Source organism: Salvia miltiorrhiza, chromosome 5 (assembly GCF_028751815.1).
Source record: "Salvia miltiorrhiza cultivar Shanhuang (shh) chromosome 5, IMPLAD_Smil_shh, whole genome shotgun sequence".
Classification (NCBI taxonomy): domain Eukaryota; kingdom Viridiplantae; phylum Streptophyta; class Magnoliopsida; order Lamiales; family Lamiaceae; genus Salvia; species Salvia miltiorrhiza.
In genome coordinates, this window is record NC_080391.1 from 19,794,915 (window position 1) to 19,800,914 (window position 6,000).

Consider the following 6,000-nt stretch of genomic DNA (forward strand, 5'->3'; position numbering starts at 1 on the left):
ATGTAAAACATGTAATTTTTTTATGCATGTAAAAATCAGTTTTTCAAAAAAAAAAAATTGGGGGGTGGGGTGGGGGGGGTGGGTGGGTGGGGGGATCAGTAGTCAGAAAATCAGTTTTTGAGAAAATAAAAAAATAAAAAAAATAAAAAAATTTGGTGGGGGTGGGTGGGGGGGTGGGGGTAGGGATAGGTCAGTGGTCAGAAAATCAATTTTTAAAAAAAAAAATTGGGGGGGGGGGTGGGTGGGGGTGGGGTTCTGGGGTGGGGTGGGGTTGGGGTAGGGTGAAATCTTATGCATTTTTATATAAAACTTTATGCATTTTTATATGAAAGTTCATGCATTCTCGTATGAAACTTTATGCATCTAAAATATACTTATTTTGAGAAAATCTAATTTTTTTTTTAAATTTCGAAAATTACATTCCAATTTTACCCCTCTCCAGATTTTGCCTTGAAATGCCTTGCCACGTGTCACCATCTTGATGCGCCACATGTCATAAATGTGTGGTCTAGATTTGGATCTACAGATCTATTATAAGCTTGGATACTACCGGAACTCAACCCTATATATATATATATATATATATATATATATATATATATATATATATATATATAACGGGGTGGGCTACCGTGAGAGCACATCTTAAAATAAGAAATAACAGCAATTTTTAATGTATGAATTTTATGTAAAACACGTATGAATTCACTGTATAAAGGTATGAATTGTGAAAAATAAATTTTTGCTACCTTTGGGATTCGAACTCAGGATCATAAATCCATCCAACAGGATTACGAATCAGCCGTAGATCTTGATGATCTAAAGGTTGAAAATGATTCTTATTTTATATCTTAAGAAATGCTCTTATTTTAGCACTTCTCTATCACTAACTATATTTATAGTTAGTGATAAATTATATTTTCTTTCATTATTATATTTGTTTGATGTAATTTCGGTATGTACAGATATACGGTATACTGTAAAATTTTGGTAATTTAGACATAAAATGATATATCAATAATTTCGGCATACCATAAAATATGGTATACCGAACTTTGGTATGGTATACCGTACTATTGGTACGATAATGGTATGAAAAAGTTCATACCGATTTTTTTGGTATACTGATCTTCAATATGCCGAAGAGTTTGCTATGGTAACGATATGAAAAATCTCATATCGAAATTTACGGTATGGTACACAGTATGGCGAAAAAAATTCGGGATATCGTACCGATCCACCCCTATTATCAAGCTCATGTTTACATTTTTATTCATTTTTATATTAAATTACTTATAACTTTTATATAAATCAATATTTTTTAGGGTTGGAAATTGGAAATATAAGAACTAAATAAAATTTTTAATATTCAAGTGCTATCTTATTTTCTTATAAACAAGTAATTTTTTTTAGGACGGGCCATATATTGCAAGTGGATTAATATTTGAAAAATAGTACTCCCTCCATCTATGACCATAAGTTTTTTTTTTTTTTTTTTTTTGTCGTTCATCCATAATAAGTGTTATCTTTTTATTTAAGGTTATATATTCTTATACTTAATTTCATTTACACACACTATTTTTTAAAAATAATTATCTTATAAATAATTTATATATTACCTAATAAATCAACTCGAGCATACCTTTTTCTCCGCTTTATACATATTTTTTTAATGTTTGTATTCTTCTATTCACGTCACACTTATCTTGAACGCAGACAGATGAAGTATTATTTTATTAATAAGGGGTTTTTGCAAATAAAATCACGAACAATTTTGAATTTGCAATTTTAACGCGACTTTTGAAGTGTGGCGAATTAAATCATAACCTTTTCAATTTTTGCAATTTCGTCCCCTCAATTTTCTCCGGCCACCGGAGTAATGAGTTGGAGCTTATGTGGATTATTTTTTTTCGACGTAATTAATTTCTAACTAAGATTAAATTGCTGACTAAGATTAAAATAAAATCAAAACCTAATTCTTTTATTTTTCTTCTTTTTCGTCGAACTTATTTCAGTATCCCCCATTTTCCTTAAACTAGTACGCCCTCCCGTGCGATGCTCGGCCACGACATATTTATTTATTTTTAAAATTTGAAATTATGTAAAAATATTACTCCCTCCGTCCCAAACGAAATGTCCTATTTCTTTTCGGCACGGAGATTAAGAAATGTGTATAAAGTAGATAAAGTGGGTTGGTGGAAATTATTTAAATATTAAGTATAGAGAGAGTGTGTATTGCCAAAAAAGGAAACATGACATTTCATTTGGGACAGCCCAAAAAGGAAAACAGGACATTTCGTTTGGGACGGAGGGAGTATTATTTATGAATCAAATTAATTAATAACAAAAAATATATTAATTTAAATATTAGTATTTGATTTAAAATAGTGTATAGTAATAATTTTATCAACTTAATGAGTAGGAGTATAATATTAAGTTCAATGAGTATTGTATAATAATAATCAAATTAACCGAAAGTTTTTTGTTATTGATTATTATTTTCTATTAAAATTAAAATTAATAAATACTTTTATAATATTGTCTCGATATTTGTTGATAATTGTGCATTATATTTTTTAATTAATATTTTTAATTTAAATATTTTTATGTATGCTTTGATAAAATAATTCAACAAATAAATATTATATTTTTTTTAATCTAAAGATAAGAGAAGATATATAAATTTTGTAGGAGAAAGAGTTACAAATAGAAATAATATAATAACAAAATAAGGAGAAAGAGAAAAAAAATACAGAATATTGTAAAAGAGATAGGAGAGAGAAAAATAATCACTTTAAAATTTTAAATTATACTTTAATAAATTATTTATTTCAAATTCATAAATTGAAGATCTTGTCATGATCTTCAACTTATTTCAGTATCCCCCATTTTCCTTAAACTAGTACGCCCTCCCGTGCGATGCACGGCCACGACATATTTATTTATTTTTAAAATTTGAAATTATGTAAAAATATTATTATTTATGAATCAAATTAATTAATAACAAAAAATATATTAATTTAAATATTAGTATTTGATTTAAAATAGTGTATAGTAATAATTTTATCAACTTAATGAGTAGGAGTATAATATTAAGTTCAATGAGTATTGTATAATAATAATTAAATTTGCCGGAAGTTTTTTGTTATTGATTATTATTTTCTATTAAAATTAAAATTAATAAATACTTTTATAATATTGTCTCGATATTTGTTGATAATTGTGCATTATATTTTTTAATTAATATTTTTAATTTAAATATTTTTATGTATGCTTTGATAAAATAATTCAACGAATAAATATTATATTTTTTTAATCAAAAGATAAGAGAAGATATATAAATTTTGTAGGAGAAAGAGTTACAAATAGAAATAATATAATAACAAAATAAGGAGAAAGAGAAAAAAATAAAGAATATTGTAAAAGAGATAGGAGAGAGAAAAATAATCACTTTAAAATTTTAAATTATACTTTAATAAATTATTTATTTCAAATTCATAAATTGAAGATCTTGTCATGATCTTTAACTTAAGATACGCATCAAATATATTTTTATAAAAGACGAAAAAGAAGAAAAATAAAAGAATTAGGTTTTGATTTTATTTTAATCTTAGTCAGCAATTTAATCTTGGTCATAAATTAATTACATGGAAAAAAATAATCCACATAAGCTCCAACTCATCACTCCGGTGGCCGAAAAAAATTGAGGGGACGAAATTGCAAAAATTGAAAAGGTTATGATTTAATTCGCCACACTTCAAAGTCGCGTTAAAATTGCAAATTCAAAATTGTTCGTGATTTTATTTGCAAAAACCCCTATTAATAAGTAAGAAAAGTCATCACAATGCCCATGGCTCAAACTAGTATTTTTTTTTTCATTTGCAGCTCATTGGAGCTGATTTTTCTGAAGTTCATGTAACAACTGTCCTTTTTTTTTTATCAGAAAAAAGATTATATTTCACGAATTTAGCACCAGAGGTACCAAACAAACTTACAAAATGATAAAGGAAATGTCTTTCGAACACCAGGAAGAGAAAGGGATCTCTCCATCAAACAAATTGAAAATTTTATTTCAACTCCACATTTTCGTCTTGATCTCGAGAATTATAGTCTTCACATCTCTTTGTTTGCCTTCGAATCTCCTGTCGTTGCGTTCCTTCCAAAGTTGAGTACACATCCACAAGGCCGAAAAATATATCAAGAATTCAAATATCGAAAAAATTGCTTTCTTGGGCTGCATTAATTTTGATTATAAAGTTTTTATTGGAAAAATATGGATAAAAAAAAAAGATAAAAAAAACATTATAATTCTCTTAGTTTTTATCATAAATTTGCTAGAGATGAAAAGACCAGAAAGTGTTACAAAAAAATTCACACCACTACCCAAAGACAATATTATCCAACATTAGAGAAAAAAAATGAGTGAAAAGAAGTTGCTCGAAAAATATTTCACCCTGCCGAGAAAAAAAAATTCTATCATAATAAACATTTGAAAATAGTGAAAAAGCAATAAAAATATATATTTTCTCTCTTTTTTTCCATCAAAGTAAACACAAAAATATGTTAATAAAAATCATAATCAATTTAATCATCTTAAAAATCTTCCATGCCGTAATATTGTAGAAATCTCATATATATATATATATATAGAGAGAGAGAGAGAGAAGGGTTCAACAGAGAAGCTAAATATTGTGGAGAATAGAGAATTCGTAAAATAAAAACGAACAGATCTATAATTTTAATGAACAGATCAATGTACCGCATGAACAACAATTTGCCCCGGGTTCGAATCCTGCTGGTGGCGAGTTTTTCTATATTTTTACTAAATACGTCTGTTCATTACTTATGTTGATCTGTTCGTAAAATATATAGATTTGTTTGTTCTCTCGAAAAATATAATTCTCTGTTGAACTCAACCCTATATATATATATATATATATAAATTTACGGCACTCGAATTTTTTTTTTGCTCACTTCAGAATTCGAACCCAAGTGCTGCATTCATCCACTAAGATAATATCATTCAGTGTAGATCTTAATAATCGAAGCACTGAAAATGGTTCTCTATACTTATTTTATTTTTTGGTTCTTACTTGAACCTCTTCCATAGAAATAGCTTTTTATATAATTTTTCATTTGATAAAGTTTAAATGTGTATGTGGGATTGAAGATTTTAGAAGAAAAAAAAATATATGTGAAAATTTGAAGTATGATATGATTTATGATTGATGTCTCGTATTTGTGTACATAAACAATATTTATTACGCTTGTAAAATACTTTAAATTGACGAATAAGAAAATTTTAATTAAGACAACACTTGTCATCTGAGTATCATTTCATATGGACATAATAAGACCGAATCATCACTTAGAGCTCTAAATACCACATATAACTTTTGAACATCAGAATTTTGAAAATTATATGGTTTGGAGCTTGAAATACCACATCTAACTTTTGAGCATCGTCTTATTTAGAGTTTCAAGATTATAACTTATTTGTCAGTATTATTTTTGTCTAGAGTTTGCAAGACTATAATTAATCGGACAACTGATGGATCAAACCAGATATCAGTTTGGTGAGTGGGCTGATGGATCAACTGGACGGTTTAAGCAGTCAGCTAAAGAACTGATGAGTTCTCCAAGTACTAGGAGATCAAATGATGGGGGATCAACTGATGACATCCGACTCAGGCTTGGCCTAATCCAAAAGTGCCATGTAAGTCCGAAAGTTCAAAGAAGGAAAAACGGAAGTCAACCTACAAGGCATGACAAAATATAGAAGACATAATTGGCATTAAATGAGTATCTTGCTTTTCCAGAAGAAAGTACATCCTAGTACAAGATTTTGCAGAGGCGTCTACGTCGACAACATATGGATGCGCAGAGTCTTGACACAGTGTTCTGTAGTATCAAACGAGAAGATTTTTCAAGGCCAACAATCGAGGATTTGAAAACATTCTCTCCAACGAAAATATCCAAGCCCTCGTCTATCAATACACT